This window comes from Podarcis gaigeae, assembly GCF_964106915.1.
Source record: "Podarcis gaigeae genome assembly, chromosome: 1".
Classification (NCBI taxonomy): domain Eukaryota; kingdom Metazoa; phylum Chordata; class Lepidosauria; order Squamata; family Lacertidae; genus Podarcis; species Podarcis gaigeae.
This window is the reverse complement of record NC_139678.1, coordinates 91835864-91861943: the sequence shown is the minus strand read 5'-3', so window position 1 is coordinate 91861943 and position 26080 is coordinate 91835864. Positions and strand designations below refer to the sequence as shown.

General features: G+C 41.1%; 1 protein-coding gene across 9 annotated transcripts in view; it reads left to right on the top strand.

The window, feature by feature from the left end:
• SEMA5B (semaphorin 5B) overlaps positions 1 to 26080 on the top strand; it is a 353564-nt gene that overhangs the window by 95232 nt on the left and 232252 nt on the right. For all 9 annotated transcript variants that reach the window (XM_083734995.1, XM_083734993.1, XM_083734992.1 and 6 more), the window contains one exon: positions 15358 to 15418. The gene's annotated coding sequence lies outside the window, so the exon portion shown is untranslated. The remainder of the gene's footprint in view (positions 1 to 15357; positions 15419 to 26080) is intronic.

Genomic DNA, 26080 nt, shown 5'->3' with positions numbered 1-26080 from the left:
ACTCCCCCTCAGATGCAGGCTAAAATGGTCCACGAAGCAGGAAGGGCCAAACCACAAAAACTCCCTACATGAGGCAGAATGCATGGGGGAGGTAGCGCCAGGAGATTCCCTCCCTGAGTCTCATTTCCCCGTTCTGTCAGAACTAGGGAAAAGGTCAGACTGTGCATCATTGTGCAGACAATGGAAAGCAGAAGTTGGGAGTGAACTCTGTACACGGCTAGGGGCATGGCAAGAAGCGCTAATTGGTTATTTTTCGCTGGCGTGCGTGACTGTCTCATGATTGTCTCATGATCTGTGATTTGCTCAGGTATATAACCTCAGGATTTGTATACTTCGGGGTCCCAGTCTTTTGGAAAAGATTCCAACTGGGTCCATTATTGCTCAGCAATAAAACCTCACCTTCTTTTTCTCCAAAATTGCTGTGTCTGTCTGATCTTTGTTCCACCCTAAGTGGGTACCACTATATTTTCACGTGCTTCAATGCATAGACCAGAAGTGGTCCATGAACTTCATACAGGTGGTCCACAGCCCTGTCTGATTTGATTATTCATATTGATTATTAATTGTATCTTTGTTGCTCCTTTTATTTCTTAAATAGCATTATATGGAATGCAGATTGTAGCAGACTAAAAAAATATAAGAAATAAAAGAAGCAATAAAAAATACAATTAAAATCATACAGCTTCTGTAGGGCATTACAATTACTGCAATAGGCAGAAAAATCATTAAGGGGTCTGCCAAGACCCATCAGCAATTTTCAAGTAGGCAGGGCGGGGGGCGCCACTTTGGGAACCACAGTTGTATATGAATTTCACTTTCTCTAGAGTCCGTGTAAATTGAATAATTTCCCCTTTACTGATTTGGAGTGTGCTTTAAGGCCAAGTTCAGTTTATGGGATGAATTTTATCCCAAGTGTAAATTTAGCTGTTTTATTGTGTAAATATCAAAGCCACTGATGTTGCACAAGGGCAGATATGGACCAATAATTTTACTGACGTTAACAAAACCATGAGCAAAGCAAAACAGATTTATTCCTTTGTGGCATAATTATCCAGTTTATGTTGCTTCCTTCTTTTTAAATAGAAGGAGTCTCCCAACACACACAATTAATGAGATTTCATGAGGATACAATTGGACTGCTGTGCCTGCCAAATGTTGTTGCTTTTTTCTTCTGAAGGAGTTAATGCATTCTTTTATTCGGATTGGAAAATATTGTTTTTTAAATATTAACTCTTTTGAGTAGACATGTGCAGGATTGCACTCTCAGATGTCACTTTACTGTGAGAGAAATACATCATGCAGTATGTTTCATTTAATCAAAATGAGCTCTGTAAAATAGGTGTTCATTATTCTAATCTGATGGCTGCAAAAAGACTCAGAGGGGCACTGATATCAGTGTGTAGACAATGATAAACAAAGTTCAAAGCTTCAAATATAGTGAAAATGGCCTCTCACTGTTTCGACATAGGAACTCCTGAGGCAATTTTCCTGAAACATAAATTCAATTAAAAACTAGGAAAATGTTAAGGAAATATTAAGCAAATATTCACCTCTCCACCTCTTGATTGCCATCATGTCCCCTGTTCAGAATTGAAGCACACCATGATGGTCACCATTTATGACCCCATCTTGGACCAGTCTAGAACCAGTCTTGAATGCATGAGAAGAGCATATTGCCAAACATTGCTGCACTCTTTTGGGCTAATGCCACCCATGCATTAAATGCAAAGAAGTTAGTTTGGCACCTCCATCACTACAGGGTCCACTTGGGCTCTCTTTAACTGACAGGCCTTATCTCTTTAAAAGGTGGGGAGCATTCACATAACAAAGGCCCATCTGGTGGAACCATCTTATACGACACTCCCCTTGCTCCATTAGAGATGTTTTAACAAACCAGAATACATTCACTACGTATATAAATTGAGCACCTGTTATAAACAAAAAGAAAATGTGTGAAGAACATGAAGTAAAAAAGAAAAATCCCACAGCATTCCACATTCAGTGTTACATTTAGAGTAGACCAATTGAAATTAATGGGTCCATATAGTTAAAGCTATGGTTTTCCCAGAAGTGATGTATGGAAGTGAGAGCTGGACCATAAAGAAGGCTGATTGCCGGAGAATTGATGCTTTTGAATTATGGTGCTGGAGGAGACTCTTGAGAGTCCCATGGACTGCAAGAAGATCAAACCTATCCATTCTAAAGGAGAAGACTCATGAGAAGAGAAGACTCCCTGGAAAAGACCCTGATGTTGGGAAAGATTGAGGGCACAAGGAGAAGGGGATGACAGAGGACGAGATGGTTGGACAGTGTTCTTGAGGCTACCAGCATGAGTTTGACCAAACTGCGGGAGGCAGTGGAAGACAGGAGTGCCTGGCGTGCTCTGGTCCATGGGGTCACGAAGAGTCGGACACGACTAAATGACTAAACGACTAAACAACAACAACAACAACAACAACAACAACAACAACAACAACAACCTTATGGCTTAGCTGGATATCACCCTCGTTGATTTCCCATTTCTAAATTAAAATTCACACTTGTGCAGAGTCAGTGCCTACTCTGTTGCAACATACCATTTAACTGCTGCAGTCAACCACCATTTACTACCAGCAGTCTTCTTCCCAGTACAGTGGTACCTTGGTCTAAGAACAGTCCTGTTTAAGAATGATTCGATTTATAAACTCTGCAAAACCGGAAGTAGTGTCCCGGTTTGCAAACTTTACCTCGGTCTAAGAACGGAATCCAAATGGTGGAAGGGCACTGGCGGTGGGAGGCCTCATTAAGAAAAGCGTGCCTCGGTTTAAGAATGGTTTCGGTTTAAGAATGGACTTACGGAATGGATTAAGTTTGTAAACCGAGGTACCACTGTATTTCTTTTTAGGAGTCTTTTTTGTTCAAATACAATCGACCTGCCTTCTGCAAAATGCTGGAGGAAAAGAAGCCTTTTTCTAAAAGTGCTTCCTTCTTTGACACCTCTTATCTTTTTGGCCACTGGAAGATCCTCCATCCACACTGGCCCATTTAAGTCCCTGAACCATGGTTTAGCATTACATGAATGACCAAGTATGAACTGGAAAGGACAAACTATGGCTAGCTCAGGCTATGGTTTGAACAAGGTAGAATTATAACAAGGTAGGAATATACACCATGCTTTAAACAGTAATTTAACCCTTCTTGTTAACTGAGATAATGAAAAATGAGATGCAGACATTTCTCAACTTCTCTTCAGGGGAGGGAGGGAGCACATCAGCCCAAGACTCCTATCACACAGTACTAAACTATGGTTAAGTGATAGGCTGAAAATGGGTTATTATGTTGGACTCCCAATATTTTTAAAAAGAATGATGTTTAGCTGTGCTGAAGGATAGCAACTGGAATTGTATCATATGGGTGGCTCCCTGGGTTGGTCAGTCAATATGCTTCCCATGTTAGAACATCAGCAGAATTTCTCTATCAGACTTGTCTAACTCAATGCCAGGTCTCTTGAGCATTGTAAGGGTTAGAAAGGATTTGTCTTAGGAGCTGTTAAGATTGGAACTAGGGACTTTTGGCTTTTTCGCATCTCCCCTGTGTGGTGAGCTGTTTGAACTTGGGAGTGTGTTCCTAGCAGTGAGCTTTGCATGACTTCTGCCTACTCAAGCTGGCATTGTTGTGTCCTTGACAGGAAGGGCTATGTAAAATTGGCTTGTTGGCCTGGGATCTTGCCTTAACAATTACACCTCCTGGTTCTGGTGGATTTCTGTGTGTTCCTTGGCTCTTGGCTCACTTCTAATAATTGTGTATTGCTCACAGTATTTTTACAGTATTAGAGGGCGTGGTTGTTGTTTTTTTTAATCATTCTGGATGTAGAAAGGCAAATCTGCATGACTGCTCTGACTTGAGAACCTGTTAGGAATGATAAAAAAAATTCATTGGCAAAACCAGGAACAAACTCAAAAGGTTTCTGCTGCCTGTCTTCTGGAAAGAGATTAGCCTTTCTTAGAGCATCAAGATTTCTTAGAGCATAAGCATCATTGGAAAGATCACAGATCTAAAGATGTGGCTATGGATATGTAACTGATGTAGAAATATCAATAAGAGAATGAAAGAAAAGGATTTGACCTGAAATAACATGAAAGAGTAGTTCTCACTTTCAGCTCTACTGATGTCAAAGCAAAGTAGCTCTGTCTTCCTCATATTTTCTCCAGGGATCCGAATTTTCATCCTAAACTTCTAAATTACTCCAGCAGCTGTTTGGAAATTGTTTTCTATTCTAGCTGTCAGTCATTCCTGTACTCATCTTGATTATATTCTGTTCAGGCATCTGAGAATACTGCGTAATCTTTCTTGATGGTACCCAGAGAAAACAATGTGAGCAGGGGTGTATTTGGTAGTCTGACGGGTACTCTGACGGGCATTTTGGCTAGAGACACCATTCTGGCTAAAGACACGCATCATGCAGGAATTACTTTTATTTTCATGCTACTTCCAAGCGACAAAACTCTTTTGGGGGGATATGCACAGTATGTTCATCTCCCAGGGCACATCCCCATCCCTCATTAGCATTAAAAATGTTAGTCTTCCATGAGCCGAAAGGAAAATGCCTCTCAGCCACAGAAAACGCAGTTGCTCCACAATGGAGTTCTCTGTATGATTCAGTCCTTTTTACAAAGGAGTGGAATTCCAAATAACTGAGCTCAAGGGAAGTGAAATTTGCTAGGACAAAGGCTGCTATTTGTGGATTGTTTAGCTCATGTTTATAAAGTCCCTCTCATAGTAACTGACCCACGGCTGATATTTTGTTGCAACAGTAGAGAAACCTTAGGTGCTCCCGATGGCTGCAAAGGTTCTTCGGATATGGTCTGATTTTACTTTTATTATTTTATGGCACTGTAATGAGTAGTTATGAGGTAGAACCTCTATTTTGCACAGCTGCCTCTCCTTCATGGGGTTTCTAGCTGTGTCACATTTTTATATAATGCATTTTTTCTTTTGCTGCTTGACCTTTGAGAATAAGTATTTCACATTTTGCAGAAATCCAAATGCTGCAATCAGAATAAAGCACGCAAATCCCAAACAGCTTGTGGCAGAATGCATGTATTATTAATTGAAGGTGCAAAAGGAAGTCTGTTTTCAAGAGATGACAGAACTCCTGCCTTCCCAAACTATTCTTCCATCTAATTGAATCAACTTTATCTTGTAAGTTGGACAAACTTGGATCGCTTTAGGAAAGGAAATGAAAAAGCTTGGGCTCTAGGGAGGAGGGCTTCTTGTAATTCTTGATTTAGTGTTGCAGTGCATTTAAACTCTATTGCAGATTAATCTAACCAATAGAATCTGAAGCCAGACAACTGTCCCTGCAGAATTCTGGCTTGGAGCCCTGAAAGGTAAACCTATCAAGAGCACAAAATGTAGGTGTCTAAATAGTCCCACTGAAATTGTCACAGGATTCCTCACACTTCAAACCTTCTTGGCTTTCATTTTCTTTCTCCTCCACAACTTTGTGTGTGAAATACCATTCTTCCTCCCCCCCTTCCTTTGAATAGCAAGCTTTAGCTTTGCTCAGCATAAAGTAAGGGCCCTCCTTGATGGTTATCCAAATACACTAATATCTTTATTGAGAGGGATTCGTTTTGCCTGTCAAGTTCAGTTTATTATTATTGCTATCTCTGACTTACGAGTTGACATCTTGGGGAAAACATGTTGCAAAGCAGAGTTTCTAAAACTTCCAGCAGCTGAGCTACACTCTCCTATCCTGGAGTTAAAATCGGTCTTTGTATGAAGCATCTAAGTCACACCTTGTGTGTGTGTTATAAGGGAGGCATAGGTGCCTGCTGTTCTACCAGACTTGGTAAGCCTATGAACTGGGATTTTGGTTCTTTGTCTTAGTGCCTCATCTCTTATGAGCATAATAATTATTTTGCTCACTGTGTAGCACCATGGATAGCCTTAGTCCTCTTTGAAGACATAATGCATGTGTCTTTCCCCACCCCCTTATTATTCAAATAATAATAATGGAAGCCGCCCAGAGTGGCTGGGGAGGCCCGGCCAGATGGGCGGGGTATAAATAATAAATTATTATTATTATTATTATTATTATTATTATTATTATTATTATTATTATTATTATTAAAATAATAATAATAATAATAATAATAATAATAATAATAATAATAATAATAATAATAATTTATTTATACCCCACCCATCTGGCCGGGCCTCCCCAGCCACTCTGGGCGGCTTCCATAAAAACGAAAAATACAGCAAAATATCACACGTTAAAAACTTCCCTGAAAGTGGGCAGTGAATGACTAAAGCTGCTCCACAGTTATGTATTTCCACTTAAATATACAGAACTTCTGGGGGCTGGATAGACCTGATATTTGGTCTCATGGTAGCTTAGTGGAAGAGTATCGTAACTAGTTTGCATGCAATGGTCCTTGGTTCAGCCCCTGGCATCTCCAAGTAGGTCTGGGGGGGGGGGGGAGTCTGTCTGAAAGCTTGGAGAGCTGCTGCCAGTCAGTAGACAATACTGAGTGTTCTGCCTTGGTATAAGGAAGATTCTTACGTTGTCTAGTATTTCTACAGGATGTTTCATATATTATATGGCTGCCAATATGAATCTGACTACTAGTATACACTCAACAGAAAGTTGTAGCCAGTCCTGATTCCTTAATGAGTGCAACTACACAAGATGTTTTTGTGCTTGCTCTTTTTGAATCCACACTTTAATGTTACTAAATGTACAACACAAGATATAACGCTTGAAGTGACTCATTTTCTTTTGAATCCTATTGTTTTCATGCAAGCGCAAGGAGAACAATTTGCCATGTAGGTTATTTTGTATTGACCCCTATTCTCACTTTCAGAACTACCTTGAAGTATTTTTTTTTAGAAAAACAGCCTAACAAACATTCATCCCTAGTAATGAATTACCATATGGATACATCTTGTAAAGAGATTATCTCCATTCATTTCTTCTTATAAAGTTCTCAGAAGGGAAAGCATCGTCCCAATGCACAGAAGCAATTTTTCTTTTCAATGGATCCTGTGACTCAAATCTAAAAACCTCTGTTCTCTGAGGAATGCTTTCCAAATGTTTACTTACTTCTTGATTCCTGATAGACAGTTTTTGTTTAAAAAAAAAAATCAGGTGAGCTGCTGCTTTTGAAAGTTATACTGCTTTATATTGTTTGAAAGATGGATAGCACTGATTAACCTAACAGCCTGCATTTTCTCTGCAGGATTAATATTGTTTCACCTTTTCTTCTTCAGATTTTCAGCCCTACCAATAGGCAAAGTAAGGCAGCTACATGAGGTGGCAATATGCTGGGTAGGCATGTGCTGGGGTAGGAAGTGGTAGGTCATTCCACGTCATGTCAGCATGGTCATGTCACCCACCATCTCAGATTTTGGTGAAATTTAGTGTACACCCTTCCCTTATGGTTGAAAGAAACCCTCTTAAATTCTTCCCCTCTGTCTCAAATGGTTTTAATTTTATAGCACTCCAAACATTCCAAACAATTTTATAGCAATGCCTGTCCCTCTTAAAAACCTTGGCACATGTACATTTTATTTCCCCCCCTCCATAACCAAGTATGAGATCTCTTTGAAATCTTACACAGAGCTCAATAAGAGGATGAGGATTTCAGGAAAAAATACATCAGCACTCAAAAGATTTTATAAATGCCTAATTATATATATATATATATATATATATATATATATATATATATATGTGTGTGTGTGTGTGCGCGCGCGCGTGCGTGTGCTTTTTTGGGTGGAAAACCTAGGTTTAGAAAACCTCAATTTTCAGTGTTTGGGTATGATGGAACCCAAAGTTTTTGATGTTGATAATTATTGCAAAGACATGCTCTTTCTCGACAAAGAATGAAATTTATGGGTTTTTTATTCCTTGTGACGAAAATGTTACGCTTTTTGGACATTGGGGGGGGGATGGCTACTCGGTACAACTTTCGTACAATCCATAGCTGTAATAAAAAAAAATTAATGTAACAAAGTTGTTCATCATAAAAATTAACATAATATTGGTTATTGTAAGTTTTTTCCAAAACACCTTTCCCTTCACAGAAAGACATAATATCTAAGTGGGTAGAATGGAGCGTGGTCCTGCCTCCCCCCTTAAAGAAAGCAAACGCGTTGGCTATGAAATGATTCAAGGACTGGGGGTTTTAGGCAAGACTTCAGGCAAGATGGAGCCATGACCACCAAGCACCTTGGCACCTGGCTTACTATTAATGCAACTGTTGATCATTCTACATTCTAAAATATGCCCTTGCTGAGCTTTTTGAGTAGATTAGCCAGCTAGCTGACTGGTTGCTAGTTTCTCCAAGGAGGAGTAGGGCAACCAGGTTATTGGAATTATAGTGAATGCCCATGGAAGGTATTGATTTGGAAAGATGAAGGTTGTCCCTTTTAGGACAGGAAAAAGGGTCTTAGGATGATATTTGTAGCGAATGGGTCTGATGGAGGAGCAAGCCCTCTCCCCATTTCAGCTCTGCCCTAGGCACAAATAAAAGAACCTGGTTTATGAGCGTGCGATAAAATAAATCTTACCAAAAACTTAACTAGTGACTGGGGTGAGTTTTCTGATCAGGCACAGCATTTATTGTCTTCTGTGATGTTTTTATTGTGCCCTTGCTTCTAATTGGATGGGGGGGGATTGGTTTTACACAGCACCCTCTTGCATAACTTGGCTACATGCCGCATAGCCTCCCTTGTGAAACTGTGTTCCTCAAAAATGGCCACAAAAATCTTATCAGTTGTGTTTTGGTTGTGCAATTCCTTTTCATCGCTCTTTTGCACAGATTAGCCATGTTTAGTAGTATGAAATTGTCACTTAATCAGTTCATCAGGGAGTTCTCTACTGCAGAAGTGACAGAATCAACGTGGAACTGTTTGACAGGGGGAAGGTTCCTAATGAGAGAAGAAGGTGGGGGGTAAAGGAGTTCTCTGACACTTATATTTTGAAATATAACTGAGGCGTGATTTATCTCCCTTTGCCAGTGTCTGCTACCAATGTTCAATTTACATTAATAGCTGTGGAAATGACAGTTTTTACTGTCGTATGCATTGGCTTGTTATTAAGGCTATGCCTGATTTGACAGGACAATTTTTCTATTATTGTTATTACTCATAATACACACACACACACACTTTACACATCAACTGCCTCATCTGATCACCTTTGGCATGTCAGACCAGTTAATTTACGCATAATCATATTTTGGGTTTTAATTCTCACAACATCAAACACCCACAAGGAGAAACAAATTAACACTTAACCAAGGATGCATTTAAGAAAAGGCAAAGCAAGAGAGAGAGAGAGAGAGAAATTATCATTTTAGAACTGGGTGTCTGCTTGCATTCCTATTTTTTGTGGATGAGTTATTTATTTATTTCAGAGCTGCTGGCAGATTGTATTCGCTCTCCAAATAAGTTTGCCTCAGTGGTATTTTTATTGTTCCCGTAATTGAGTGTGCTGAAGAAAAGGGCTCTCCCCAAGTTTACCACATCCGTTCTAGCCAAGTATAACATGAGTGTGATTTATGGGAAGACAACAACCTTGGATCTCATTCAATCACATCATCAGTTTTAAGCTGGCTGCTTAATAAGTAGCAGGCTTTCTCCTTCACCCCCCTGGCCCCCTTATATGACTTTGTCTCCAGATGGTTTGGCGTGTTACCCAGCACGACGACAATATTTTTTCCATTTCTCATCACTTTTGTTGCAAAAGCGTCTTTCTTGCTTTGTGTGAAAGTGTTACAAAGAAAGGGGTTTGGGGAGCCAAGACCTGTCTTTTGGGCTTTCACTGGTATCTAAGGAACCGTCTCAGATACGCGGGCTAGAAAGCAAGGCCTTGTGTCAACTTATGTTTTATGCAAAGATGCCCATCCAATTCATGAAAGATGCCGTAGAGTTCATAAGGAAGGTGACTTAGCTCCCAGTGTAAAATGGAACATTACTGCTTTGGTGGGGAGGGGGAGGGGAAATAACACAGACTCATTTGCATATTTATTTATCTTTGTGATTTTTCTCCCACCGCATAGCTTCAAAGAGGTGACAAAAAAGCCATAAAAGGAAATTCAAAAGATCAAATAACATATACAACTCATTAGAAAAGCGTCTATAACAATTGATGGCACAAAGGCAGCAAAACAGATCCAATAATGTTCTGGTGGTGCCTCAGGAAAAATCAATAGGTTTTCCAGATGTTTGCCAGGATTTGCTGGTTGTTACCAGTTGCTTAAATATTAATACAACATGGCCTATGAAACCTTTCTGGTTGAAGGCACATGTCAGAAAGTTTTTCCTGATGTTTAGTCAGAATCTCCTTTCTTGTAACTTGAAGCCATTGGTTTGGGTCCTAGTCTCCGGAACAGGAGAAAAGAAGCTTGCTCAGACCTTCATGTGACAGACCTTTAGATATCTCTTTTCCAGGTTAAACATACTCAATTCCCTCGAGCGTTCCTCATAAGGCTTGGTTTCCAGACCCTTGGTCGTCTTGGTTGCCCTTGTCTGCACACATTCCAGCTTGTCAATATCATCCTTAAATTGTGGCATCTAGAACTGGACACAGGACTCAGGTGTGGTGCCACCAAGGCAAAATAGAATCCCTGCGGCGGGGTGCGCTCCCGTCGTTCGGTCCCAGCGCCTGCCAACCTAGCAGTTCGAAAGCACCCCTGGGTGCAAGTAGATAAATAGGGACCGCTTACTAGCGGGAAGGTAAACGGCATTTCCGTGTGCGGCTCTGGCTCTGGCTCTGGCCAGAGCAGCGATGTCACGCTGGCCACGTGACCTGGAAGTGTCTCCGGACAGCGCTGGCCCCCGGCCTCTTGAGTGAGATGGGCGCACCAACCCCAGAGTCTGGCAAGACTGGCCCGTACGGGCAGGGGTACCTTTACCTTTACCTTTATTCCTTCCCTTGATCTGGACTCTACACTTCTGTTGATGCAGCCTAAAATATCATTAGCTTTTTTTGCAGCTGCATCACGCTGTTGGCTGATGTTAAACTTGTGGTCTGCTAAGACTCCTGGATCTTTTTCACACATACTACTGGCAAGCCAGGTGCCCCCCCCCCCAATCTTATATTTGTGCACCTGGTTATTCTTGCCTAGATACAGAACTTTACATTAGTCCTTATATGATTTTGGGAGTTAGGGCCCAGTTCTCCAATCTGTTGAAGTCATCTTGAATCACAATTCTGTCTTTGGTTACATTGGCCACCCTTCCCGGTTTGGTGTCATCTGCAAATTTGAAGAGCATCCCCTCAATACCTTCATCTAAGTCATTGATAAAGATGTTGAACAACTGCTGGCCCAGGTCAGAACTCTGTGGTCCCCCATGTGTCACTTTTTCCAGAATGATGAGGAACTGTTAGTAAGCATTCTCACTGGTTCTCACTGGCATTCTCAGCTGGTTCAGTCAACCAACTACAAATCCACCTAAGTGACTTTGTCCAGCCCACATTTTACTAGCTTCTCTGCAAGAATATATTGGTGGACATGGTCAAAAGCCTTACTGAAATCAAGATACACTATGGGCAGGGATTCCGTTGATCCACCAAGCTGGTAGCTCTATGAAGAAAAGAAATGAGATTCATCTTTGAAGGATCCATGAATGTATGGCTGCAAAACATACCCATTAGGGAGAGTGCTCTAACTAGATCTATGTTGCCAAAATAGCCATGGTCTTTCTCTGCACAAGTGTTCTCTTTGTGATGGACATCAAAACCAGACATATAAAACCACTCTGAATTGCGCTTTTTCTTGAAAGCAGTGCACTTTTTCCTGTTTCTGGGGCCTTAGTTTGCTTTAGGGGTGGGCAGAGATCACGACTGAGATTTTCAGAGCCATATGTTGCCATAGTTTTTTTTACTTGTTTTTTGCTTGAAGCTTCTCCTTTTCTCTAACCAGAAAGCAAAAAGTCACCGAGCCAGATGATGTTCTTGCATTCAGTGGCACTTCACGATTATTCAATATTCAAATAGTAACAGTGAGAAGCTGTGCGTGGGGTAAGGGATTATTCTACTTTAGTAGGAGTGTTACAATCTGTTACTTTGGAAATAGTTCATTGCTGTTCGCCTAAATGTTGTGTCCCAAACCAATTAATGCTAAATCACTGAATAATTTCAGTGAATTCATCCCTTGTTTCTTTCTCATCCTCTACTTATCCTTTTCTTATCTGGTATGTCTTTTGATGTTTCGAGCCAGAAACTGTCACATTTAAGTAAAATAATTTACTTAGTTGGCATAGTACTAGGAGCAGTAGGAGTAGGATGTATGACTGTTGGGGAATTTCCATATTATAAATGTTTAATAATAATACATCAGAGTCTCAGTGTCTTGTCTGTCTGTCTACTATAGCTGTTAGTTTGTAGAGCTTTCAAAAGAAAAGACCCAGAACCTATGGAAGGCTCTGGTGCACATGTGTGTTTCAACTGGGGCTTTCAGCGCCTAACTGCAACACTTCATATATCACCTGACACACTGAGCTACATTTCTCAAAGGTGCTGCTTGGCTGTAATCCAAGCATTGCCGTTTGACTGAGCTACTCATGGGTCCATGGGCCAATTAATTCCACCAGGCCTTAAGCAGAGGAGGAAAATTGGTGGTCTCCAGATGTTCTGGACTTCATCTCTCATCTATCCCAGGCAAGGGTGGCAGGAGTTACACTTATGTGATATCTGGAGGGCCACAAGTAAACAATATATGAGGGTCACCTTGTAGCCTATTTTATGAGCAGCTTCTCTTAATGTGAGAGGTTCCTGCCAGAGTAAGCTTCTGCCCTCTTTCCATGCACATTTGGAATGTGACCTCATGTTCATCTTGGATTCCTCTACCTGCTTCTTCCGGACTTCTTGAACTTTGATCATTGCTTTTGGAACTTTACTTTCTGCCTGCCTTGGATTACACTATGTTCCTTTGGCTGCTTTGCCCTGGGCTAAGCCGGTGCAGAGGAGGACCTTCAGTAATCCCAGCTTTCCTGAAGACACCCTAGAAAAATGCTGAAAGTGGGCGTGTTGTTGTTGGTTGCTGTTAGCATCTGTGTGCCTCAAGAGACAATGGACCTGCTGTGGATCCAGAGTCTGGTAACTCATACTGCTGCCTCCCATATTGTTTTTGCTGAGTTAGCAGCACCAAAGCGATGTCTCTGGGGTGAAAGCCTGGGGTGTGTATATGGAGGCCCTGGGCTGCTCAGAGGACAAGATCTCCCTCTTGGCCTTGTTGATATGATCCAAAGTAAAGCAGAGGAATGCATTTGGCAGCGGCTTGGCTGCAGGAGTTGCTGGAAGGAGGTGTATGGTTTCAAAATTAAAAGTAGGTTGTATGTTGCAGACTCTGGTTGGAAGGTAGACATTGACTCTGCAAAGACTGAAGGCTCCAGGAAGCTTACATACGCCCATATCTAGGTGCTACTAGATATGTCAGCTAAGACATTTTATTTAAATTGCCCTTTGGACAATGATGAATCCTACTCTGTTTCATCTGCTTTGTATATGAATTATTTTAACTGCAAGTTTGTTTTGTTCACATTGTACAGTTCTATTGATGTGAGCACCTTGTGGTAGGTAAACTGCCTGAGAGATCAAGCACAATTATAGACTCACAGAAAATTACAGCAGCTTCTCTGCACTTCAGGCTTGTATCTATATCAAAGAGTCAGCAGAATCATGTGATGCTTAAAGTGCAGGTGGAAAATTTTACATTCTAAAAGTTCCCCTGTGTAAAGAAAACCAAAACAAAACCTGTTCATAGAAAAATAGCACACTGGAGACCAGCCTAGGCTAGAACCTTTCTTTTCCTAAAGCAAGCTTTCTGTGGGCAGGGAATTTTTGGTGTGGGGCAACATTCAGATGTACTATCACACCCCAACTTGGATTCTAATACTCTGCTCTCCAAGTACAATCTCATTTGAAAAATTGGAGGCCCTTGGTAAACTGAGTTGCAATGCAGGCTGTGTTTGCTCCTTGAATGGTCATCAGAGAGTTTCACATTTTTCTCAGATTTGTTTATTCCTTAAGATTATTTGCCAAGTGCTTTGAATCACCGTTGAGAACGCGATGAAATTCTAAATGAGCTGAGTTTGGTTGAGTTGGATACAATACAAAGGTCACATTTGTTTCTGTTTCCTGTGTGGAGGAAGATAACTCTCTAAGAATTAGATGTTGAGAATGAATGTGCATGTTAACTAATTTGTATTTTTCTGCAGAACAAACCACGGCATGTAACCACAGTTTGATGTGTGCTAGAAACTTTCCAGCAAGTAACATGTTGGCCAAAAGCTAGAACAGCAAGCTTCCAAATGAATTGAGCTTATTTCATACAGTTTGTTCTGCACAGTCCTTCAGATAAGAATCCCAGAACTCACATTATATCTGGGCTGGGGGAGCCAGTGGCCCTCTATAGGATGTTGGCCTCTCAACTCCCTTTAGCCCCACCAACAATGGCCATAAAATGGGGGTGGTTTGAGATGTAACCGCCCCGCAACATCTGGAAGGCCACAGGGTCCCCACCTTTGATTTATTTGTTCAAACAACAGTCTGCAGTGTGTGATATAAAGTCTCTTGCATCCTAGGAAATTTAGTATGTAGGGTTGTGGATTTTATAGTTCCATACAGGGACACAGTGACCCAAGGTCTGCAAGAGTTCTTATAGGCAGGGATCATTATCTCATGGTAACTATCTCTGTTGAACCCTTAGACAGGAGAAGGAAGAACACAGACACAGTGATAGAGGAAGTTCTACCGTGTTTTCCCTAGTTTGTGAAGTTGCCTAGTGTTGGATGTGTCTAAAGTCAAAGCAAAATCAATGTAGGATTGGAAATGAGTGTCTGGAAATACTTTACTGGAGAAAGGGAAACTTCCTAGAAACTCACAAATAACTGCCTTTTATTGTGTATCTGTGATTTATAAATTCCAAGGCATTCCCCCTGTTTACCAGGAACCTAGTATTTTCCAATACTTGTCTCTGGTACAAAAGAAATTTGCTCCCATTTTGCTTTTGAGGTTTTTTTGGGGGTGCCTTATTAAAAACATGTTGTGTGCATTTTTTGCAGTAGAGTTGTCATTTTCCCAAGTTCCAGCTTCATCTGCTCTTAGATTAAACTTGTGTGTTAAAGGTGGAGACATCTTGGCTGTAGACGGTTTGGCATGCTTCAGCGCCAAGACACCATGCAACACACCATCAGGAAGAGACAGTTGATTGAAGAATGGCTAAGCTTTCAGAATAGAATTGTGTCTCTGTTTCCATTTGCTAAATGTTGGAGGAGAATGACATAACATCCATTTCATTTTTACTCTGTTCTGCTATTTTTAGCATTCTTTATTTTCGTTGTGCTTTTCTTTTCTTGCAGGTTGCAACAGGATTACAAGAGAGCATGGACCTCGAAATGACACGCTAGTGATGCAAAGGCAGTGAGTATTTTGAGAAAACCAGTTTTCTATTTTTAAAACTGTAATGACACCCTTTCTAGATTTCGACTTTTGTTTCCCAATCCTTTGAGTTAGGTTCTGTTTAGATGGTAGTTTCTTCCACAGATGGTTTGCTGTTAGAACAAGAAATCTGAAGCAGTGGAGAAGAACCCCTATTAAGTGTCTGTGGGAGTAAAGTTTGTGCTTTTGTATTGTGTCATTCATAAACTCCTAGGTCTACTATTGTGTGGACTGGGAGGGATTAGCACAGAAATCTCTTTGGTTTCAGTTTAACTGTAGATGTCTCATATGCTTCGTTGTAAGGGGCTGCCTAAGGCAGACAAGATCTCTTCTCTCTCTCCACCCCCACTGTCCTGATATTCCACATATTGAAGTTGCTGAGATTGGCTATTGTATCTGAGGACAGCAGGTTAGTTATGGGGGTGTAGATCAGGTTGTGTTGTATATATAGCTGCATCCTCCCAAAGAAAGGAACACATGCCGTCTCTCAGCATTTGCCACCTGAAGCAGTCTCCTTATTGCTTAATTGTAGGGCTGGCCTTGTTCATTGTGTCTCACACCTTCCTACTTACTCTCTGGTGCAATCTTGCGGCTCTGTTTGGAACCAGTGATAGGCAGTGGAATTTTTGGATGACCACATGATATCTACCAGTAAAGGGCATAGTCATGTGATCAATGTATCCAAATGACTTAACTCTTCCCAAGGTTCATGCACAGTTATTAAATGGATGCTGAGGACCCAAATCATGGATTGTATGTGAACAGAGTATCAGACATGTTCTTTCTTCAGTTTCATCCCTTTTAAATCAGAACCAGTGAAGGCAGTGAAGGTCCTGTGTGAGTGTCTGGAGGTGGTTGGAGGATGGATGGTGGCTAACAGATTAAGGTTGAATCCTGACAAGACAGAAATACTGTTTTTGGGGGACAGTGGGTGGGCAGGTGTGGAGAGCTCCCTGGTCCTGAATAGGGTAACTGTGCCCCTGAAGGACCAAGTGCTCAGCCTGGGAGTCATTTTGGACTCACAGCTGTCCATGGAGATGCAGGTCAGTTCTGTTTCCAGGACAGCTGTCTACCAGCTTCATCTGGTATGCAGGTTGAGACCCTACCTGCCCATGGACTGCGCTCTACGTGGGGCTACCTTTGAAGGTGACTTGGAAACTACAACTAATCCATAATGCAGCAGCTAGACTGGTGACTGGGAGTGGCCACCGAGACCATATAACACCGGTCCTGAAAGACCTAAGCTTTTAATGTTTGATGTATTTATTGTGGTTTTAGTATTCTATTGGGAGCCACCCAGAGTGGCTGGGGGAACCCAGCCAGATGGGTGGGGTATAAATAAATCATCATCATCATCATTATTATTAGGTGGGGTATAAATAATAAATTATCATCATCATCATCATCTCACCTCTGACTCCACCCATTTCTCAGCTGCCTTCATTATGCTCTGTCTCTGACATTCCTCTTATTCCTGCTCACCTGTTTTTCTGCTCACTCTTTCTCTCTTTCCACATGTTACCAAGGCAGCAGAGCCTGAGGATTAGAACCATTGATATTCACCTCTTCTGGTTCTTTGACACCAGTGTACACTAGTGGCTACAATGGGATGCATTCCCACCCACCTGCCCAGGTTGTTTGTGATTTCAGAACAATTGAGTTGCAGCAAGATGCCTCACCCCTACATTATAGAAATCGAGTAGGATTTAATTAATGCTGCCATTTATAGCTAGTGCATCATTAAGTCAGGTAGGGTCAAGAATACTTACATGGCCGCTCAGCGATATCTTATGGACTGTCCTTGGAGTTTTATGTAATCCAAAGCTTGGATATATATTAAGACTTTGATATTTGGTTTGGTTGTGAATGTAGTTTGGGGTTCTCATTGGTTTGTTAAATTTTAATTGAATGTGACATGTTTAATTTGTCATTACCTACTCTTGTATTATGGAATGTAGGTGGGGCTATCCGTTTAGATAACCAATTAATAAATCACCACCTCTCCAATTAATATGCATGAATTAAGTGGTTGATTATATATTTTAGTCAGTTTATCCCCCAGTGTGTTTTACTGTGCTGCTTACTTAATGTACTCATTGGATCTCTATTTAGTTCACTCAAGAACTCAGTACAGTCAATATCTTGTAATGAAAAACCCATCGATTCCACCTTTTATTTTAGTCCCGGTTGATGGCTTTCATCAGGAGCTATCAGATAACTCAATCACTGGCCCATTGAAAATTGTGCTTTAATCAATGGGTGAGACCATTTTGCTTAAGGGAGACTTTGGGAAAAGTCACAAGGAAAGAACGCAATAGGGGGAGAACTGGAAATACAAATAATGCTGTAATTGAATCCTTTTGCCAGCATTTCAGACCTTGTGTTGATTTTTATTGTCTCCCCAGAGTAATACACTAATTCTTCAGCCACTTCCACAGTTAAGTAGAAACTGAAGTCACGAACTTGCAGATGCTTCACTTGTAAGAGTGCCTATTGTCTACATCCAGGAAAGAAGTGATTTTTTAGGTCTTGATCGCTTCAGAAGCCATGTGCGTGGGAAGATTGGGCTTATTTTGTAGTCACTCTCAGCACACAGTAATTTGGCTGCCCCTGTCTGAATCAGTATCTTACACCATATGACGCACATTCATCTTGACTCTATGATATTCAATGTTAATTATACCCACTCATTGAAATCAATGAAGTTATGTCCTTTGAGTTCAGTGCATCTATCCTGAGTATTACTTAGTTGGATACTCAGTTTCTTCAGTTATTGGAGATTGCAATAATTTTGAAAGAAGAAAAAGAATAATTCTCAATGACAGTGTCGCAGCTGTGGAAATCCTTCACTACTGAGATCAGACTATCCCCCACATTATATCTGTCCAGATGGCAACTCAGTACTATTTGTTCAAACAGGCCTATGGAGCACAATAAGAGTGACATCATTTGTATTTTTCTTTGGACTTGTATTTAATGCTCACTTCTGATGTACTTTTGTTTTGTTTTTAATACTGTGTCTTTGCTGTTAGCTGCTCTGGGTTCTCCTGAGAGCAATGATGAGATATAAGGAACAACACAATTACTTGCAATTTTTGTGAGGTAAAAGCCAGAAATATAAACATGTAGAACATTTTCAGTGGTGGGGCTAAAAGCAATTTCGTGTTGGCATGGACATGAGTATGTGGCCAACAAGGGCAGGATTTTGCAAGTCAAGCTTACAGTGACATTTTAAAATGTTGTGATGATGGTACTCCCAAACTTTGTTTCTTTTCCAAGTGTAGAGATCTAAAGATGGTCTTGAATTGATAAACACTGCTTTCCATACATTAGTTATCCACATATCTCCATGTCCATGGAAACACATAAAATACAGGGTTGGGGTTTTTTTTTATAAACAAAGGTGGTTGGAGTGTTTTGAATGTTTCGCAGAACACTGAGATACAGAAAACACTGCTGTATAATGGAATAGCAGAAGGAGGTAAGACTTTAGGGTTTTATCCAATGGTATTTGTCTAGTGATGGAAAACCCTTCAGTCCGATGTGACTTCCATCATTAGATCCAGGAAGGAAGGTGACGTTTTGCATATTCATTCTACACCTGCACCTCCCCCCCTTCGGCCTGTACTTGAGGGTTGTGAGACAGCATGGAAAGTGGTGTGCTAGGCTTCTAATGCGGAGGTGAATTGGCTAAAATAGTCTCCCTCCCGGTTCTGCTGATGGGAGCCTCTGCTGGATCAAAGAGTTTTTCACCAGCAGAAGGACATCACTGAATACAACTCATTGTATATGCACAGAATTTGATCCACAATCATCATTCTCTGACACCTACTTCCTAAATAAAATAACAACTGAGGTAATTACAACATTTGCTAAATTGATATCTACTGTTCCATCTGTATCACAATTATCTTTTAATCTGTATGTGTGATTACTTAAACAAAATACAAGCTTCTAAATGAATATTCATTAAACACACCCTATGGCTCATTTCCCTGATGGGTATTTTAAAGATTATGCACTCAAAATATTTTTAAAAGCACAAAAATTACTTGCCCTGTGGAATAAAACAAGTAAAGTTTGGGCCTTTTTCTTGCAGAAACCCATTTCTGGTTTTCAGTACCACATTGTATGGAAAAAAAATATTAATAAAATAGTAGACTTGGTTGTGGTTTATTCATGGTAAAGGAGGAAGAGGAATGAAATGGTAGGGATCACAATATCGTATGTTGCTGTTTTTGGAAAGTATGTTTTCCTCCTTCAGGTAAATTTGTACCAGAAACTACAGATTAAATCAGAATTACATTGGCATGGCTAACATAAAAATCTAAAGGTAAAGCACCCATGACAGTTAAGTTCAGTTGCGAACGACTCTGGGGTTGCGGTGCTCATCTCGCTTTACTGGCCAAGGGAGCCGGCGTACAGCTTCTGGGTCACGTGGCCAGCATGACTAAGCTGCTTCTGGCGAACCAGAGCAGTGCACGGAAACGCCGTTTACCTTCCCGCCGGAGCGGTACCTATTTATCTACTTTCACTTTGACGTGCTTTTGAACTGCTAGGTTGGCAGGAGCTCACCCCATCGCAGGGATTTGAACCGCCAACCTTTCGATCAGCAAGCCCAAGGCTTAGTGGTTTACACCACAGCGGCACCCGCGTCCCATATGGCTAACATAGATAGAACTATATGGGAACCAGTGCCATACAATTAACTAGTTGATCCTTGGAACTGTAGAGCAGCTATTTTGAGGGTCTTTTTGTGCCATAATATCCCCATCCTATAAATTGAATGTGTGAATTGGCCATTAGTTCACTAACATCTGCTGAGTTGTAACTGACCTATAACAGCCCATCAGAACACTTTTTATACTACCAGTAAGACTTCTTAAAATATATTTACTTGAAAGGTCAACTCTATGCCATTTACTAGTAGAGTAATTCATTGGATAATATTTTATGAGGTTCTAAAGATTTGGAGGAATTGAAGAGTACTCATTATTTTCCAAGATGTATTTTTAAAGCAAGAATCAAGGAAATCCTATCCTAGCCTATCCTAAACATTTCAGTGCTTATTTGAGATGTGTCATACATGGGTTTGAACTACATCTTCAGTGAGTTGTGTAGCTATACATTTACACACACACAATGGGAGTAGATGATAAACCCTGATGATAAAATTAAGATTTTTTAAAAAAGAAATAGTGCAAAACTTGCTTATCGGAAAGAAAAGGCTGTTGCAACTCAACAGATGTTTAGTTTTTAAGGGAGCTTTTTTTTGAGAGAGAGACAATTGCTGGAGCCAAATCACATCTCTGCATTTTTAGGCACTGTCCTATTGTCTCAGAAGAATCAAAGTTGTGAAAAAATGACTTTTTCTGATATTGATGAAGCTTTAGAAGGATTTGGCAATCACTGCAGTCAGAACTACACAAGATAAAGTAAAGCAGTCTGCAGTGCAGATGTTGTTGGCTGTTGTGGACAAAAGTCAGTAATAGGCTCTTGAACTAAACAGGGATGTAGGTGACATCAAGTATTCTCTCCCTCCCCCTTAAGTTATGCAGCTGTGAGGAAACTGTGGGAAGTTGTGGTGAAACACAAGTAGCAAGCTTAGGGCTAGTTAATGCATGAAGGGGTTAAGAGCATAAAATTGTATTCCTAGACTCAGCTAGGTCATGCCGCTCACCTAGAAGGAAGGAAGTTAAGTTTCCTCCTTTGTTCATTTTCTTTCACAATGTGATGTGCTTGCTTGCTTTTAGCTCAGACTGCATACTTGGAGGTATTTCACTATATTTTGTATCCCAAGTTTTTTGCCCGTGTTTACTTTCTGTTGTATGGATAAATGCATGAAGCTGACCTTTGGAACAGTGTTAGTAAAACATTTTAAACTTACTAAAGTGTGTGGTCTGTTCAATGCTAAGAAGGGTAGGATCAGGGAAGCTCTGGTAATGGGCTAAATGTGATATTAAAAGCTTTAACAGCCTAAATCACACTGCTCCCTGCTTTTGTGACTTTTTAACTCTGCTGGGGGTTCTCCCTATCCCTCTCTATCTATCCACTCCACAGAAAAACACTTTCCCTCATTTTGGTAATCTTTTAGGGATCACACAAATAAGTGAAAATTTTCACATCTGGAGTACTTTTATATAAAGTCCTAAGTTTTAATTATGTTGTGGTCTGCCATTATGTGATATTTGATCATTAGAGTATGGTGAATTCACACCTGCATGTTTAGTCTTTGATGACTGCTACATCAAATGCTGATTTTTCTTTCTCTTCAACTACGGTTGCAGAGCAAACCCAGCTAGAGCTTCTATATCATTTGACATCAGCACAGATAGCATAATGCTTTTCTGTGGAGAAAATTCACACTTCAGATGCAAGTTGAATTATGTACATGAATGTGTGAATCAGCTTTTAGTAGCCTTGTTACTCTGTGACTCTGCTATTAAATTCTTATTTTTAGTCACTTTTATGCCCCATCCCAGGACACAGATATTTCCTGCTGTCTGTTTTCAGATGCAACAGGCCATACAAGGTTTGTGTACCATTAAACCACTCAAGATTTTGTTTTTCCTGATCCGTGCGTAGCAACATCATTAACACAGGCAAATTACCACACTTCATTGTACTGTCTCCATGGTACATTAAAAGCCTTTCCTCATTGGTAAAATTGGCCTATTCTTCTGTAAAATGAGGTGTCCGTTGGCAGTTCTTTGGCAAGTTGCACAGACTGTTAAATGAAAGGGAAAGTGACTTAATGTGGGAAAAGAAATTAAATGTGACAAGTGCAAAGGAAGATATCAGAGAACTGATGACTAAAGTATCCACTTATTCCTGTGTGTGTGTGCAGGCATGCGCGCTCTCTCTCTCTCTCTCTCTCTCTCTCTCTCTCTCACACACACACACACACACACACACACACAGAGAGAGAGAGAGAGAGAGAGAGAGAGAGAGAGAGAGTATATTTGTTTTATTGATGATATTTCCATTGGGAATAATTAATGCATTTGCCAGACATTTTGGGAGAAATGTTTATATGAACTAAGCATTCTTTTAATTTCTAGATTTGGTCTCCCACCCCCTTGCTAGCTAGATGTTTATTTTTATAGCCCTGTAAATAGCCACCTTAGCTTTGAGCTTTGGGGCTGGCCCAGCCCTGGAAAGTGTTGCTGCATTTTACAAATAGTTTTTCAATATCCTGGGATATTGGTTTCCATCCATGAGCTAAAAGAAATGTGGTTCTTCACCCCCCCCACACACACTTTAGCTGCAGATGTTTTGAGAACTGCTGGGTGAAAAGTGATAACTCAGCCCATCACCTGTGAGCCCCTGAGTGATTTCATGGAGAAATTGGCAAGAGAAGGCTTTCCGAGTTAATCAGCAATGTCACACATACAGGTGTGAGCAAGCAATCACTGCAAAAAGATCTAAGTAGGAGAAAGTTTTGAGTAGTTTAGTGACAATTGAAGGCTTCTCAGAAAAGAATGCTCCCTGATCTGGCTGTGAGCCATATGCATGTGAATGCAGGCTTCGGCTTGTGTACCCCAAAGCTGGATGGGGAATCAGTTGACCATGTGCGATTCCCCAACCCAGCCCAACAGCAAGGGTTGTGCACACAGCCCTATTTGAGAAGTGGAACTCCTGCCAATTGGCTCTTTGGAAGGGTGTGTTGTGTGTGCGCAGCAGCTGGTTGAGGGTTTCTCGCCTTACAAAGTTATCCTCCAGAGTTCCTTGAATGCTCTCCTGTTCCTATTTTCTGGTCTTAATTCATGTTCGAGGGGGAACCAGCAGTAGTAGTTTAAAACAACAATGAAAAAAACAAAACCTTTAATTGTGAGAGGGTTTACCTTTTTAAATCCTGCCAACTTCTATATTTGCACCAACTGTTGCCGCTTCAGCGTCGGTTTTTCCTTCTAATTACTATGTTCTCTTCCTGGATTAGTCATGCGGGTGCTCCCTGTGAAATTAGGACTCATGCAGTAAATGGGATGACAACATGATGCTGCGCAACCATTCATGTTTGTTTGTGCTGAGTTCAGTGAGGGTAAATTAAGCCAATAGAGAGAGCTGAGTGAAACACAGAAGGGGGCTGCCCAAAATGTTGATGATGAATATTGCTGCTCGTGCAAAACCCTGGCTGATCCACATGCATTTTGTTGAATTGGAAGTTTCGGCTGGAACCATGGAGTGAGTGTAAAGGGAAGAAAAGAGGTATGGTACTTCCACCCCCCTCCCCTGGAAACCCCCCATCTGAATTTTTCCATAAACATATTGTGCTCTTATTTGAGAAAAAGATGAGATATTTTGGTTCAATGTTTTCATTTTTTTAAAAAAACAACACGTTATAGTTTCTGCTAGAGAATCTTAATACAGTATTAGAAATAGAGGAAACTGCCTTATATCAAGGCAGACCATTGGTGCACTTAGCTCATTATTGTCAACACTGACAGGCAGGGCATATTTTCCAGCCTTAATTGGAGATGCTGGGGATTGAACCTTAGACCTTCTGCATGCAAAGCAGATGCTCTACCACTGAGCTATGGCCCTCCCCCAAGAGACTGCAGTGTCCCATGTTCCTGTGAGAATAATCTCAAAAGAAACTACTCTGTTTAAAGGTTCGCCAAGGTGTTTTAGTTCTTCCTTTTCATGCTAGCGAATGTACACGCAGACTAGCTGCTTGGCTTTGAGGAGATACAGCCGCTCTGCAGAATCTGCAGCTGGCAGGGACTTCCATAAATAATTTAGGGTGATGTTATGTATCCAGTGAGATCCCACAGTTGAAACGTTGTGATGTTAATTACTGATGCATGGCTTAATTACATCACGGACATGTGGCAAGCGATGTAGCATGGGCCAGGACGGCAAATCAGGGAATGTGCAGATGATTACACCACTGGGTTGCAGGCACTAATTTGAAACAAATTGGAAAACCGCTTGCCACCCACCCACCCATTTTGTAATTGACCAAAATCAACATGAATGTGGGTAAACAACTTGGGCCTGGGCCCCTGATGATGTAGCTTTGATGGAGAGGCTGCTTGGACTTCAAATCCTATAATTAACAAGCTTTGGCCAATGACACCTCCATTGGCCTGGGTACTGCTGTTTAAGACTCCAATTGCATCCCATAATCTAAGATGATGTAATTCTATAGACATGTTTTCAGTAATTCTATGGACATATTTTCATCAGCTTGCAAAAGTGTGTTTTATATTTCCATAATACAAAGGGCTTCTTTTAATGCTCCGGTTTTCAGACGCTGTTTCAAATAATATGATCTTTTCTTAGAGCATAGAGAATAGTTCTTCCTTGTACAAGTAAAAGTAAGCTATTTCAGCTGTGGCACGGTACTGACATTAAAACTCTGCTGCATTGTGAGTCAGCTTGACGTAGTTTATGAATATATTACCATTCCTCCTCCACATAAGGGAGCTGGATTTAAGAAGAGCCCCGAGAGTGTTAAGCAGCTGTGGGTTTGTAAGTCCAGGAATGCACATTTTCAGCAGATACATCTTTATGAAAGTTTCAGAATATTCTACTCTGCTTCTCCCTGAAAACTTACACTGGACCAACTTTGTCTGCATACACACAGCATACATCTAAAACACATGGCTTTCCCAAAAGAATCCTGGGAGCTGTAGCTTGTTATGGGTGCTGGGAATTGTAGTTCTGTGATGGGGCAAACTACAGTTCCCAGAATTATTTTAGGGAAGCCATATGCTTTAGATGTATGCTGTGTGTGCAGCCTAAATCAAAACAGAAGCCTATACAAGTTTACTGTTTTGAGTTTCCCTTGAGATTGCCTCTGCCAAGCCTTTCCATCTTGTACAGATGGAAATACACCAAATACATTAAAATACACCAAATACCATATTATGGGGGCCTACCTTAAAAAGTTTGCTTTTTCTCTCTCTCGTGATGCAATGTTAATATGCTGCTCTGACCCAGAAAGAGATTCTGTGTTAATTACTATTTTTGATGTGGACTCTAATATCTGCTGTTGGTGGCTTGACCACCCCGTTAGGGAATTACTAGCTTTCTGTACTTTGCACTTTAATTACCTTTTCTTCTCCCACTGAATTAAATGGATTAAGGGAATGGTAATGTCTTACTGAACTAAGTGCTTATTGACACAATGCATACTGTATGATGGACGCGGGGGGGGGGGGCACTGTGGGTTAAACCACATAGCCTAGGACTTGCCGATCAGAAGGTCGGCGGTTTGAATCCCTGCGATGGGGTGAGCTGCCATTGCTCGGTCCCTACTCCTGCCAACCTAGCAGTTCGAAAGCACGTCACAGTGCAAGTAGATAAATAGGTACCGCTCCGGCGGGAAGGTAAACCGCGTTTCTGTGCGCTGCTCTGGTTCGCCAGAAGCAGCTTAGTCATGCTGGCCACATGACCTGGAAGCTGTATGCTGGCTCCCTTGGCCAATAAAGCGAGATGAGTGCTGCAACCCCAGAGTCGGCCACGACTGGACCTAATGGTCAGGGGTCCCTTTACCTTTACCTATACTGTGTGATGGTTACATGGTGAAGCAGCCACATGTTGATGGGGGGGAATGATGATGTCTCAAGGTCATGGGTTACCTCCTCCTGTGTGGACAATTTTCTGAAGTATGGGACATGCGAAAACTCACAAGACAGT